At 34.9% G+C, this 16,820-nt stretch overlaps 1 long non-coding RNA gene across 1 annotated transcript in view; it reads left to right on the top strand.

The window, feature by feature from the left end:
* The window catches only part of LOC149135349 (uncharacterized), a 26,766-nt gene extending 10,185 nt beyond the window's left edge, over positions 1–16,581 (top strand). Inside the window, exon 2 of the long non-coding RNA XR_016242373.1 lies at positions 16,144–16,581. This is a non-coding gene — a long non-coding RNA (uncharacterized LOC149135349). The remainder of the gene's footprint in view (positions 1–16,143) is intronic.
* Positions 16,582–16,820: the final 239 nt, after the last annotated feature.

The raw sequence follows: 16,820 nt of genomic DNA, 5'->3' as shown, positions 1-16,820 counted from the left end.
TCCGAAATATATGCATATATATAAGACAACAAATGAAAATGGTGGCTGATGAGAATTAACGTAGTTTACATCAAAATTCGAAATCGTGATACGGTTATATACTCTAAAGACTTACCTCCCTTTGTCAGTTATTAAATATAGTCCTCTAGTGGCTTTGGAGTTAATTAACTCTTATTTTAGCATAAGCGTTGCTAATCAGCAAACTCCGTCAATTTTATGACTTCTCTTAATTTAACCTTTAGGTTCAAAATGCTAATAAGCCACTCTTTTAATTCGTTGTTTACCCTTTTACCGTTTTGAAAATCAGCACATGTTTCCAACGGTTTTTCTTATACGATTGACAAAGGAAGTTGACTTTAACCATAGACGTTAAGGCGGTCTACGCCAAAATTCGTAATTGCAATACGGCTATATAGGTTTACCTCCCTTTGTCATTCATTAAGTATAGTGCTTTAGTTTTTACGGAATTATTTAACTCTTATTTAAGCATAAGCAGTGCTACTCAGTAACCTCCGACACTTTTATCACCTCTCTCAATTTTGCATATATATATATATATATATTCATGTATACGTATATATCTGTGTGTTTATATATGTATACTTGTCATCATATGAATTGTTATAGCTATGATAATGCGCGCATTACTATTACGAATATCAGAGGGCAGTGGTTTCAGCGATGATTCCTTCATCTCCAGCTAGAAGACATTATTTTAAACGAAGAACAAACGCAGAAATAACTTGGCCTTTACTCATTTTGTCAAATGCTTTCGAAGATACAGAAACGACAACATATCTTCATCTAGTCAATTGCGCAATGCCCCGCCCATTGTATATGAAGGAACAGTCAACAACAGCATCAAACATTTGTGATAAAAAGCAAAATTCTTTATAATATGCTTGAAGGATAATCTATTGTAAAGTGTGGCATTTGTACAGCTGAAAATCTAAACTGCCTTAAAATTCTTTGCTATTCTATAGTACTGCTAAAAGCAAGGTTCAATATTGGTGCAAATCGTAGACGTTCTTAAAAACCTTAAATTATAGGAAATCATTACCAGATTATAAAACCTCATGTACGCTCTAGAGACTTACTAGTTAATGCATATATATGCAGAATATGGACATTCATTAATTAGCATATCTAACCTAACTTGGACGTGTAGCTTATAACGCCTAGAACTGAGGTAAACGTCACGAACAATCATCTCCTGTAGTCGATAATTGCTAAAAGGCTGAGAAAATATCGGTCGACGATATTCTGCCAGCACCGACCAATAACACTGTTGTATAACGTTATTATATCGTAAATTGCTGTTCGTCAGCAAATGGCAGTCAAACATCGACCATACCATAAGTGATGTCGCAAAAAGCTGGTGGGCTCTGTATAAGTTACTTGTTATCGACGAAAGAAGCCTTTGAAACAAGTACTAATTAGTAAATCCAAACTGAGATGTATGTGTTATATTGAACGCCTAGAACTGCAGTAAACGACAAATGCTAAAAAGAACAGCTTAAAATCGGTCCACGAAATTTTTTCGGTACCAGCGAAAAGGCACTGCCGTATGACGTGATTTCATTGTAAATTGCGTATCATCGGTAGCAGACAACCAAACATCGAATGGCACATCAAATATCTGTGAAACCATATACTTTCTTTACCAAGCTTTTCAGCATTTGCCGTCTACGTGAGATGATTTCTCGAGGCGTTTACCGAAGTCTACGGCCTTATAAGCAACACATGCAAGTTAGGTTGGATGTGCTAATTAATGTTCGTTACAAAGGCTGCTTCTGTCGTAAATTATTAATTTACTCATTCGCTCTTTACTCTTTTACTCTTTTACTTGTTTCAGTCATTTGACTGCTGTCATGCTGGAGCACCGCCTTTAGTCGAGCAAATCGACGCCAGGACTTATTCGTTGTAAGCTTAGTACTTATTCTATCGTTTTTTTTTGCCGAACCGCTAAGTTACGGAGACGTAAACACACCACCATCGGTTGTCAAGCGATGTTGGGAGAACAGACACATACACACAAACATATACACACACATACATATATATACATATATACGACAGGCTTCTTTCAGTTTCCACAAGGCCTTAGGATGAATACTGCTGCGTATATTGACGTTCTGGATAAAGTTGTTAAGCCTTGGATCAACAGTGTATGATCAAAAAGGCCTTAAGTCTTCCAACAAGTTCAAATGAATCAAGAACGGATGGCTGACAATTTGCATAACATCACCCCCGACGTTTGGCTTCCTAATTCTCCAGATCTCAATCCACTGGACTACTATGTATGGAGCATCTTTGATAAAAATGTCAATGAAAACCCCCACAGCACCAACATTTTTTGAACGTCGCCATAGTTCGAGTCTTGTCCGATATTGACAAGGAGCACAGAGTAAAGAACGAAAAACGTGTTTTTATTTTCGAAATGTTCATATGATGCCATTTTGCTTCTGTAGGTGCAGCTTGTGTCATTTTGTTTCATTTCACTTTCAGTTGCCAACATGTACTGGACGGGCGAGTATCACGCTTTCATTGTGGAAACGTTTATCAATAGCAGCGAATCGGTAACTGCAACACGAAGAGTGTTCCGTCGGCACTTAAGGCTTGTTAGACATGATCCCGTACTTACTCGAAATTGTGCGGCGGCACAATTCGGCATTTGGAGTCCCTACTTCTTCGAAGAAGACAATGTTACTGTTGATTCTGTTTGATATTATGTGATGTTATAAAAAAAAGTTTTCTGAAACTCAAGTTGAATGAACTTGACAATAGGGACAACCTTTGGTTTCAACAGGATGGGGCAACAGACCACAAATCACAATGTGCGATGGGAATTTTGAGGGAGATGATCCCTGGTCATTTGAACTTATTCAGCACATGACATCGGTTACCCGATCACCTAGTTGGAACCCCTGCCAATCACCCTCGACCTATTGAAAAATTAAAAGATGCCATCCGTCCAGAAATTGCTGCCATTCCACATGAAATGACTTGTCGAGTTATGGACAACTTTCGCGAACGCGTTCGAAAGTGTGTGGATAGTAACGGCACCCACTTGACTGATTTGATTTTCAAAACCTAATGAAACAATATGGTATTGTAAGTACATTTTGAAAATAAAACACATTTTCCATTCTGTACTCTATTTTGATTTTATTATCACCTACAAATATGTCAACTCATTTTGCCGCACCCAGAATAAGATGAGATCCCCTTCGATCATGACTGACTATGGGATTACACCTAGAAAGTTACCCTCCCAGGCACAAGTCCGGGCAAGGTTGTTTATGGAGGACCAGGAGTCACCCATGCATACATGCCTCCCCTCTCCACGCCACCCGTGTTATCCAAGGGAAAGGCAAAGGCCGATACAGCTTGGCACCAGTGACGTTGCAACTCATTTCTACAACTGAGTGAACTGAAGCAATGTAAAATAGAGTGCCTTGCTCAAGAACACAACACGCAGCCCGGTCCGGGATTCGAACTGACAATCTCAGACGCTCTAACAACCGTGCCATGCAACATGCATGTATGTATGTATGTATGTATGTATGTATGTATGGTATGTATGTATGTATATATATATATATATATATATATATATATATATGAAGGGAAGGTATGTAACTTATTTGCTAGGTGGTTGGAATCTTCATCGTATGAATTGTGGTTTCGAATTTCGGACCTGCTGACGGGTTGTGCTTTGTGCAAAACACATCACTTTACGTTGCTCACCTGGCAAAAATGACTATTCCTGCGACGGACTGGAGCCCCTTCTGGTGGGGGTGGAGTTGATATATACGTCACGGAAACCGGAAACCGGCCGTATCAGTCTCTCTGACACAGACTGTATGACTCATGAAGAATCTTCATCCAGTTTTAAACGTTGCGAAAATGAAAACACGGTGATGCAGTACATTATTAATAACATTAATAATAAATTACATATATTAATACATATATTAGCACCCAATTATGTATTTTTTTAGTTTTGATTCAAATAGGCATGACTGCAAGATCGAATATATTAATCCAAAATTATAACTAAGATAAAATCTATGTACTTCTAACGTCTATTTTTTTAGTTTTTATACCAGCTACCGACAAGTGCAAATATGACTATTACAATTTTTCAATTATGAATATATGTGTCTTTTTGTATGAAACAAATTGTATATCAACATGAAATTAAAAAAAACTATAATCCATTTTAACATCTAATCTAATTCATTACATATAATGAATGGATTTTTTGAACTGTGTTTAATAAGTTAAATCATATATTGACTATTTGTATACAAACTTTCATACCTATACGAATTTATGTAAGTAAATTCGAAAGTAAACTACGAACAAAAGTTATTAGAAATCTTTGGAAATTATTCCAATTAAAGAACGAACTCACATTCACCCGATTAAAAAAAATTTGTGTGTATATATATATATATATATATATATATATATATATATATATATATATATAAAGAATGTACTTGTGTAAATACGGAACAATGTGAGATGGTACATAGTAAACCACAAAATGAAAAGAAAACGGTACAAAGCTTCCGTTTTACCTTGTATTTCTATATTTCTGAGTGCAGACTTCTTCTTCTTCTGGTCATTCCGAATAGCGGTGGTTGGAAAAAGCGTGTGTCTTTTATAGGGCAGTTGGTGACGGTGCACTCCACGTTGTGCACAAGCATATAAATATGTATGTATGTATATATATATATATATATATATATATATATATATATATATATATATATATATATATATATATATATATATATATATATGTATGTATGTATGTATATGCACAATGAGAGATCGCTAACCACTAAACAATTTTATTTTCTCTCCTTGTTTATTTCTGTATTCCTTTCTGTCGAAGAGCGTAGGCTCGAAACGTAAAATACTTTCTCACTTCTCGAGCGTTAAACTAATACATCTGTCTGTTCTTTACACACACGTTTTCGTCTTTACTTTTTATCTTTCTTTTGTAAATTCTCACTATATATAAACTTACTTATTAATATAAACTCGGTGTGTGTTGCGTCCCATTACTTGCTAAATGAAAAAAAAAATGTATAAACGAACGACGTAACGTATACTGAATATAAAAACGAACGGGAAACAGATAGAAGGTAAGTAATACTTCAACAGTTATCGACCAAATAGTAATATTCAGTTTCGCACCTTTGACAATAAGTCTGAGTCCTCATATGTATGCACACCCACCTTTATATATTTATATATATATATATATATATATATATATACATATACATATACATATATATATATATATATATATATATATATATATATATATATATATATATATATATATATATATGTATATATATATATATATATAAATTGCTATCCTTTCATGCACGTACCTGTCAATATAGCATTTTACCTTTATTCGTACTTATGTATTGACCGAGGTATATCTAAGTTGCGTTCCACATATGTATGTATTTGCAGTTTATATAATACACTCACCCAGGCATGCCAAACCCCACACCCCACACATATACACACATACGGACACAAGTTTATTTATACACACCCGCAATGAAATAATGATATTAGTCCCAATATCTGTATGTGCTTTGATATGAATCGATCAATTAATCAAATAGTATATCAATCAATCATGGTATCTACCTGTATATTTTTATGTCTTTGTTATGCCTTTTCGTACTGTCTACCTCCCTCCCTCCCTCCCTCCCTCCCTCCCTCCCTCCCTCCGCCTCTCACCCATCCTACCTACTTAACTTCTACCTACCTGCCTAATTACCTACATATCCATCTATCTATCGATCTATCTGTCTATCTATGAAGGAGGGCAAACTCGGCATAAGGAGTAGACAACCTCCACACACACACACACATATATATGCATGTATGTGTGTGTGTGTCTCTGTGTGTAGTGTGTGTATACACACATGCATGTGCATGAGTGTGTTTGTATATATATATATATATATATATATATATATAAGATTAAGTAAATAGAGTTATACGCATGTGTTAAATGATTTCTTTTATTTCCGACATACGTTTCGAAGAATAAAATTGGTTCATTCCAAAGGAACGGGTGATGTTGAGAAAGATGTAATCTTCTCTTCAGGGAAATACATAAAATTCAACTCAACCATAAGACATTATTACCGAATGTGACAACTGCGAATAGAGAAGAATGCTACATAGCTTATTTGAAAAAAACCGTTGGAAAATGCAACGCTACGAGACGTTCTATTTACTTTCCACTCCAGATTCTAATTTTCTCTTTTTCCCCCTTGTCTTCCTTCCTCGGCCCACGTACTGTCTTGAGTTTATTTTGGTAGAAGGACCCGCCGAGGAAGCTCATCGTTTAGATATGTATCCTCACTGACGAACACTCTTCACACATGCTCACACACATAAGGACAAACACACACACACACACACACACACACACACACACACACACACACGTGTGTGTGTGTTTGTCTATGTATGTATATATTTGTATGCATGTGTGTGTGTTTGTGTGTGTATGTGTGAAGGTGGGGGTTGAGTGTTTTCTAGTTTGCGTTAATGGTTCAGTCAATGATACCCGGTGATCTATTGTTTCCGTTCTTGAATCAACACTTCGGCTAAAACTGATTTATAGCATACGTACCGTATTTTGGACCTTCCTGTAGTAAATCTGATGGGCTGAAAGGCAATGCCTGGCCTTGCTAATGATGAACAAAATTCTGAGTGGTGCTTTCGAATTTTTAAGCACACGGCAATGAACTCACTCCTGGTTACTGGTTTCACAACAGATATGATATTTAATTAGGATCTATTTTATTTCTTCATGCCCCTCATTATGCACTTGTATTTGAGCAGGCTACTATAGATGTGAAGAAAAGTGTTTGAGCACGCGCGTAGAGTTCGTGTGTGTGTGTTTCTTTCGACAATAGTTTTTGAATGGAGCAGCGTTTAACAAGCTGATGTGTTAGTCACGACCCAACATGGGACACATTATAATTGTGAAAGTATGGTGAAGACAAAATCTTTTTTTTTTTTGCTTCCCCTTTTTTTTTTCGTTTTACATTTCAAATCTTTAATAAAATGCAAGATATTCATGAATATTTAATAGATTAAGCCATAGGCGTAATGGCTTTAACAACTTAACATTGATAAGAAAAATTCAAGACTGTTTCCTAAGAAAAAAAAAAGAACATGAGATGCTAACTACGCTGCGTTCATTATATATACATGCATACCAACACACGCATATACCCACTCACATATACATATGTAAGTGAGTGCGCGTGTGTATGCGCGCGCGCACGTATGTGTGTTGTATATGTGTAGGGATTATGGCACGGATAATTATAGATTCACCGGAATGGATTTCGGTGTTAGAACGTTTGAATTTTTAGATTTAAGTGATGGAAACATATGAAAGAAAAAGGAGGAGCAAGAGAGAATTGTTTATGAACACCTAGCACCCCTATACCGCATATAAACAATGAAATGCACACACACACACACACACACACACACACACACACAAATACGCGCAGGAGTGGCTGTGTGCTAAAATGTTTGCTTCCCAATCACATGGTTCCGGGTTAAGACCCACTGCATGTCACCTTCAGCAAGTGTCTTCTACTATAGCCTCGAGCCGACTAAATCTTTGTGAGTGAATTTACTAGACGGAAACTGAAAGAAGTCTGTCCTTGTTTTCGTATACATTCGCTGCTTTCTTCCAAGGAATCTAGTGCTCTTTTTTTAAATTTTCGTTGGGGCTGGCCAGATTGGAGCAATCTTGAGTATAACAAGCCGAAACTGCAACGATGATCTGGAACTCGACGGAAGAAAGAAAACTCATTGTTTTTTCTTGTCTCTTTCTCTATCAACTAACTGTGTTGTCGCCTTGTGAGTTCTTGTCCCATTTTTTGTCCCATTTTTTGTATGCATATATATATATATATATATATATATATATATGCACGTGTGTGTCTGGGTTTGTCCCCACCATCGATTGGAAAACGATGTTCGTATGTTAATGTCCCTGTAACTTAGCAACTCGGCAAAACGGACCGATAGAATAAATACTAGGCTTACAAATAATAAGCCCTGGGGTCGAATTCTTCCAGTAAACTCCATTCAAGGAGGTGCTCCTTCATGGCCGCAGTCATATGACTGAAACAAGTAAAAGAATAAAAGAATCTATTTATGAGATCAGTGGCTGTGTTTCACTTTGAAAATATATATTTCGCACAAGACTTTAGTGTCACTATAAGTGCCTAGCACTTATTCTGGGCTGATGAAGAGAAATAAGCCCAAAACAATTGGTGCACAAGTATTGCTTAGTGGTGAATGGAGAGAATAAACTCCCTTGTTCAACAGTATAAAGATGCAGATAGTACGTCGATAGCTAGCTGAAGACGATCTTTCCTGGGCCTAGATAACAGTAATATTCGTCCTAATCAGGACCGCGAAATTATGTTGACAACTAATCTTTACTCTCTCTCTCCCCATATGTATATATACCCGAGTAAGCACATAAATGAGAAACAAGGTAGAAAAAATAGTACTCGAATACCGAGGTAGAGTAATATGCTCTGTTAATAAAGCTGCAAAGACATCACAAAAACTGTTACTCAGAGTCTCATGTTCCTGTTCGTCGGATAGTTTTCTCAACGAAAACTGTCCGACGAACGGGAACGTGAAACTCTGAGTAACTGAGTAAATTTCAGGAATCGTTGTAAAACCGATTATAGCAGTGACTCGATCAATTCCTAGCGATATCTGAAGAAGGATTTTTTGTATTCCGAAATAATATTATATCACACTATGGATAATTAAATTATAACAGTTATTATAGTCCAGTTTGCATTGTTGTGCCATTCAAGACAGGTTATATTTTTTCTGAGTAACAGTTTTTATGACGTCTTTGCAGCTCTATGAATAAAGAACACAAACACGCACGCACACACACACACACACACACACACACACACATGTATGTGTGTATGTATGTATGTATGTATGCATGTATGTATGTGTGTGTGTGTATTTTCCACTGCGAGGATATGTATGTGTATGTATATCTATATCTGTCTCTCTCCAGTGAACTGAAATTTCTCGTTTTTCAGCAACCTATTACCTTTTTCACCTTAAATCGGAGTGCATAGAATAGATTACTGCTTCCAGCTGTGATCAGCCTATAACAAATTGAATAATATGTACATTATCCGGTCACTTAGTCCGCTGATGCGTTTCTGCAGCTTAGTGTCAACTGTAAAGTTTTAAATGTTACTGTGATGACATTTGCAATGACATTATGTAAAGCATTCTATAATAATTTCTACTACAGACACAAGGCCTGAAATTTGCAGTATAGTGTACGTAGATTGCCTCGACTCTAGTGTTGAGCAGTTTCCTAATTAATTGAAGTTAAAAGGCTGAAAAGCAAAGTCGAGTTCGGCAGAATTTGAACTCCGACTGTAAAGTGAAACAACCTGACACTAAGTATTTTGTTTGGTGTAATAACGATTCTACCTGGTCGACACTTTCGCATTATGTAAATAATAAGCCAAGCAGAAAGAACACAACACTTTTGTGCACACTACTAGTGATTAGCGAATTTGTTCGTCTTGAGGTCAATCCGTTAACATAAAATTTTGGGCCCTGTTAGCCAGGAAATATTTAATTTTCGGCACTGGCATGCAATATAAACAAACAATGGATAATCTCATCAGCATCTGACTCTATTTTGTTGAAATCTTCATTGAAATAAAGATATATAACATCTATTTTGGATCCCGTCCTACAGCATCGGGGAAAAATCCGTATTAGTGAGTTTTACCAAACTGCAGTGAAAAGCTTTTACACTTCCAAATATGTCTCAAAAATATTTGAACTTGCTTAAGTTTGTTTAGTTTTCTGCCATTGCTTTGCGCATCTAATCTCATAGTTGCTTCAGTCCACGAGCAGTAAATAATATTTACTGAATTTTGAAACAGGAAGTCAAGCTTTTCTGTAAAGTGTGAGTTGCCTGTTTTGGTATCTGGTTCTGTAGAGAACTAAAGAGCTCGAAATGTAACTGGTAGTCTATAAGTGTGGCTCTTTTTAATTTTCTTAAGTAGCAAACTGCACCGATAGTCCTTTATAAGTTCAGATATGTCTCAAGCATACTTAAACTGCTCTAAAGTTTGATATTTCTTACTGTGAAAATAATTCACTTTTGTCTCAGCCCTCTTTGGAATGTATTGATAATACGACAATTAGTGTGATCAATCACTAATTCCAGTAGCAATGTGCGCCACTGAAGAACAGAGTAGTGATCCGATATCTTTGGTCGAAACGTGTGTCAGGTGCTGACATTAATACGTAAAAACATTCTCTGGGATGCGAACAAACAACGCATACATTCATACAAATATATATAGAAGAATATACGTGTGTATCTGGCAATGAGTGCAAAAAGAATATAGTACGGGAAGTTGTCATAATATTTGACCTCTTGGAAAGCGGGAAGAGACTTGATGTTTCGGATATTAGTATAAACAATGACATATCTGAGTGTGTGTGTGTTTGTATGTGTGTATATATACGTAAGACAGACTTATGCGTACAAAAAGAAAACAGATATATAATAACAGATACTAACTTTATTTATCAAAAAATCTATGTGGATAAAAATAAACCTTTTCTATAAAGTTATTCAATAAAGCAACCTTCAGCTTCAACAATTGCTTCTATATGAGATCTAAATTATCTACATTCTCGAATAAAGTGGTCCTGGTTCATTTTAGACATTACTCCGACTATGGCAGCTTTCGAACTATCTTTGATGTTATAGGCGCCTTGGTTGAACTCTCTCTCAAAAACGTTCGTCATGTAATAGTCCAATGGATTGAGATCTGGAGAATTAGGAGGCCAAATGTTAGGGGTCATGTGATCATGAAGATTTTCAGCCATCCATTCCTGTGTTACTTCAGCCATGTGTGACATGGCCTTCCATGGCATACACTGTCTAGCCAGGTTTTAACAATTATGGACCTCAATGTAGGCAGCACAATTATCTCTAAAGCCTTGTGAGAAGAAGAAAGGAAGCATCATATATCCTTCATTGCTGACAACCCCTAAAACCATGACAGTTGCTGGAAAAGTTGTATGCATAGCACTTGTAACTTCAGAAGGGTCTGACAACCATCTGTAATTTCTTCTGTTAACTTTTTGAACTTGATCCAAGTTTTCTCATTTGAGAAAAACCAAATCAAATCTTCTGGATTTTTCAGTTTGTTTAAGAGTCTTCTTGATCTGATGTAGTGATTTTCTTTCTTCTGACAAATTGATCTTTCCTCATCATATCATACTTATATCTGTTGTCTTCGTGGACAACGTTTCTGAATGTTCCTTCTGACACATGAAGATCTTTTGCAATTGACCTCATGGAATTTCTGGGATTGTAAGCAATGGCCTGTTGAACTTGTTGGATAACTTCCGGTGTTCTGACAATTTTAGAGCGTTTAGAATGCTCTTTTATACATTGATACTGGTAATACGTTTCCATCTTCAATCTCTGTCTCCTCACAAACTTTGAAAACGAAAGATCTGGCAACTTTTTAAATTTCTGATATTTCTAAATCACTATGCTCAGCATTTATAACCACAGTAACAAGCATGCCTCTTCATTTCTTGAGTAAGCTGAGGGTCTGGGATTATTATTTTCAGATGCAAGATTATAGAAAATGGGCAGAAAATGCAGCTAAATTCATGGTAATACGTTGTCTCCTTGAGCAAGACACTTCATTTCACGCTGCTTCAGTTCACTCACCTGGCAAAAATGAGTAGTACCTGCATTTCAGAGGGACAGCCTTGCCACATTCTCCGTCAAACTGAAACTACGTGAAGAGTACTCGTCTCCGTGGAGTACTCAGGCAATTGTACGTTAATTTCACGAACAGGATGTTTCGCTGTTTATCTAAGACGCACGTCTAAGTGGTTAAGGTGTTGCACTCAAGGTTGGGAGATCGTTGGTTCGATTCTCAGACTGAGTGTCGCGTTGCTCTGCATTTATTTCGACATCTGACATGTGGCACCCAGTTGCACCTGTACAGGTAATGTCGATTTGATGGAAGGAGTGAGCCTATGTGTACAAAAACATTTGCTTACTATAAACGAATCATCTGTGTGGTTGTTCAGTAAGAAACTGTCGAACCCTCATACATCGTCAAACGACGGGAGAGTCCGTCATTTACCTATCTATCTCTCTCTCTCTCTCTCTCTCTCTCTCTCTCTCTCTATATATATATATATATATATATATATATATATATATATATATATATATATAGAGAGAGAGAGAGAGAGAGAGAGATGTACATATACATGCATATACACAAGCACAGACTACGCACACGCACATTCACACACACGCGTGTAGAGTCACATAAACACAAACACACATACAAACACACTCACAATATAGACATAACTATATATGTCTATACATAACTGTATATAGCTATATATATATCCATATACATGTGTTTATGTGTGTGTACACACACACACATATATATATATATATATATATATATATGTATATATATGTATATATATATATATATATATATATATATATATATATATATATATATGTATATATATGTATATATATATATATATATATATATATATATATATATATATATATATATATATATATATATATATATATATATATACGTGCACACACACATATATGTATATACTTATGTATGCATGAAGATGTATATATATTTATGTCTGCCTCTGCGCGTGCGCGTTCTTGTATCTCAGATATTGTACACCAAACCCACCCTTGAAAACTGTAAATAATAATAATAATAATAATAATAATAATAATAATAATAATAATTATTATTATTATTATTATTATCATTATTATTATTAATATTTAATTGTATGCAACTTTCACGGTTTAGAATGTAAAATACAAATCAGAAATTAAATGTACCCCATCCTTTTTCCACACACGCACAGACACACACACATACGCACGTATGCATAACCCCCCCCCCCCACACACACACACACATTCACATAATCCTGCTCACCTGTTTACCTATAAACACATGTATCGTAACTAAAACAATACCGTTATAGACACACACAAAAAAAAAACAAAAAAAAAAAAGACACGCACCACAAGACTAGAGATGCGCTACTAATTCCCAAATCATTAATCTCAAACTCACCACATCTCGTACGTCCTTCCTCCTTTTCAATTCTATTATACTCAATGCCACTAACTCCGTCCGTCTATCAATATATGAGTCTCCCAATCACAATCATGCTCTCTCTCTCTCTCTCTCTCTCTCTCTCTCACACATACACTCTCTGTTTCTGTCTCTGTCTTTCTCTCTCTTTTTTCCTCTTTCTATCTGTCTTTCGCTAAATCAATAAACGTTAGCGGTCCTCCTCTGCATTTGTCTCTCTTATGGTGCCTCGCTATTCCAATTGTCAGTCCATCATATCTTTCGTCTTACTCTCCTGTTTCGTGTGAGCCCAGCAACATCCATACATGTATACAGGCGCGCGGGCACACACACAAACACACACTTGCGCGCACGCGAACATATACAATGTGCTGTTCAACACAGACAAACACACATACACAGACATAGGCCCTTGTTCCACACACACACACACACACACACTAACGTAATATGTGCATGTGTATGCATACATACATACATACATACATATATATATATATAGGTATATATATATATATACTTATATATATACCTATATATATATATATATATATATATATATATATATATATATATATATATATGCATAAAGTTAGACATATATATATATATATATATATATATATATATATATATATATATATATATATATATATATATATATATATATATATATATATATACGTATGTATATATTCACACACACGCATTTATAAGCAAGTGCCGTTCTGTTTATCTTTCTCTTGAATTTTCTTGTAGCTTGCGGCTTCTCTTGCAGAATTTTCATGTTTCTCAGTCACGAAGGTGGTGATTTTAGTTACAACTGTTCAAATGATCGTTTTTTTTTTTTTTACCTACCAGCTATCACACACGCATACAGACGCACACACATGCGCACACTCACACACTCACACATACATACACTTAAATACGCAGAAATACACGTACATACATACATATATACATACATATATGTATATATATATATATATTTATATATATATATATATTCACACATACAGTCCTATACATACATGCATACACAGGTATGTATATATGTGCATTCATATATACATACACACATATACATATATATTGATATATACATATAATACATATATAAACATATATATATATATATATATATATATATATATATATATATATATATATATATATATATATATATATGTATGTGTGTGTGTGTGTGTGTGTGTGTGTGTGTGTGTGTGTGTGTGTGTGTGTATGTTGTATAGTTTGACGTCGATTGGTGTACAGATTTCGTCATGCTCTTTCTTTTATTCTTTCCTTCCGTCTTTCATTTCTCATGTTTTTATATTTCGTTCAATCTTAAATGTCCTTTCAATCTCACCTTCTCTCCCTCATTGTATAGTTCGTGTGTGAATATATATATATATATATATATATATATATATATATATATATATATATATATATATATATATATATATACTTGCATCGATACATACGTAAATACAGTACATATATACCAAAATATGTATATGCCAAAAATTGTATAAATTTGTATGTATGTAGATATATAGATACATATATTGTTGCAGATATATTTGCAAACGTGTAGGCACATAAGTACGTGTAATATACTTATATGAATATATAATATACCGGTTTGAACTCCAGTTGACCATGTGATGCTGAGACAGTCTTTCTGAAGCGGCTAGCAGTAGCTTCTCATTGAGCAGGTAGGTGTAAATTAAAACAGAATTCGAAAAGGAAACCGTTTGGCAAGACTTACGAAGTCATTTAATTTAGATATATTTAAAAAAAAAATTATACACATGAAATATGCATTTATTTTTTTCACATCCTATGAATCTTTGCTTCTTTGCAGATTTGTTTGTGAAATAGTTGTTAAATTTGCATCGATCTTAACTTTTATAAAGGAGTTCGAATCAGACTCATATCAGACATTGCATATTTTATGATTTCAAAAAGAGTTCTTCTGCAATGGAAGTGGTATAAAATATTTGTTCTGCTTATGAAAATATAGTTATAAGTTCTTAGGCATATCAGCGATTGTTTAACCAATTTCGTTCCGGAAATTCTTCTTTCACAGACTCCCTTGCATTTGGATAGCCAAAGTATGACAATATTGAACCTCTGAAAGCTGTATTTGAAGAAAATTCAAAATAAACTATATACTTAGCAAAACAATTAATTAGAAATTACACTTACCTCGCAAAATATCATCAATAAGTAGGAAAAGTGCCTAAACTTTGTCAGTATGAACCTTATGCTCTGGGCGTCTCTTAGCTTCATCAGATGGTTGTCTTCTGTTTGTTATTGAAGACAAGGCTCGCTACCGAACTTTTCCAAGATAGAATCATTACAAGGGAGGAAAAGTGGATTCTCTATAAATGTAAATAAGGAAAAGATAATAACCAGCGCTCAACAAGAAAAGCAGAATCTATCCCGAAAACAAGATTAAACCTGAAAAATGTTTTGGTCTGCATTTGGTGTGTGTTTGTTATGTGTATATATATATATATATATATATATATATATATATATATATATATATATATATATATATATATATATATATATATATATATATATATATATGTGTGTGTGTGTGTGTGTGTGTGTAAATAACGTGTGTGTAAATATGTGTGTGTTTGTTTGTTTGTGTATGTGTGTGTGTGTGTGTGTGTGTGTATGTGTGTGTGTGTAAATAAATAAATATACACAGACATGCAAGAAGTAAATAGACAACTTTAATTTTCAAAATTTCTGATCTGGGAGACTTAATGTGTTTTCAGTGAAATAGAATTTACAATGTAATTATTCTCTTTCATTCCAGGTCCTATTATATTAAACTTTTGCGAAGAGTAACCATGCCACGCACAAAAAAATTCAGCAGAACTGTCAGATTTTCAAAGAGATCGTATAGTTGGGCAATCTGAGGTTGGTCTTAGCCAGCGAAACATTGCCGAAAATCTTCAAATTTCTCTTGCTATTGTAAATAAGATTATAATGGACTTGAAAAGCTAAGGAAAATAATCAACAGATTCTCGTTCAGACCGACCTGGGACTTCGGAAAGGAAGCTTCGCTGTTTGAAGAGAATTGTGGAAAACGAACCTCGTTCGAAGGCTTCTGACATTGCAAAATAGCTAGAAATTAGTCCAAGAACATGTGTTACATATCTGTATAAGCTTGGGTATTATGGACGTGCAGCTAGCTAGAAGAAAACCTCTCCTAGAACCAATTAATATCAAATAAAAGATGTTGAAATTTAAATATGTCTATTTACTTCTTGCATGTCTGTATAAATATATATATATATCCTTCCTGGTCTCTCTCGATATAAATGTATGTGTGTGTTGGGCTCGTGTACGTGAGTATCCGTGTGCAATAACATTTTACTTTCGACACACTAGTGGTTCACCAAATCGCGATCGATGTTGCAAGTACGAGATTGAAGGAATTACTACAGACATATTAAAGGCTGAAAACACTACATAAGAAATTGATAAATA

This window comes from Octopus bimaculoides, chromosome 6 (assembly GCF_046866305.1).
Source record: "Octopus bimaculoides isolate indiv1 chromosome 6, ASM4686630v1, whole genome shotgun sequence".
NCBI lineage: Eukaryota > Metazoa > Mollusca > Cephalopoda > Octopoda > Octopodidae > Octopus > Octopus bimaculoides.
This window is presented reverse-complemented; position numbering and strand designations above follow the sequence as displayed.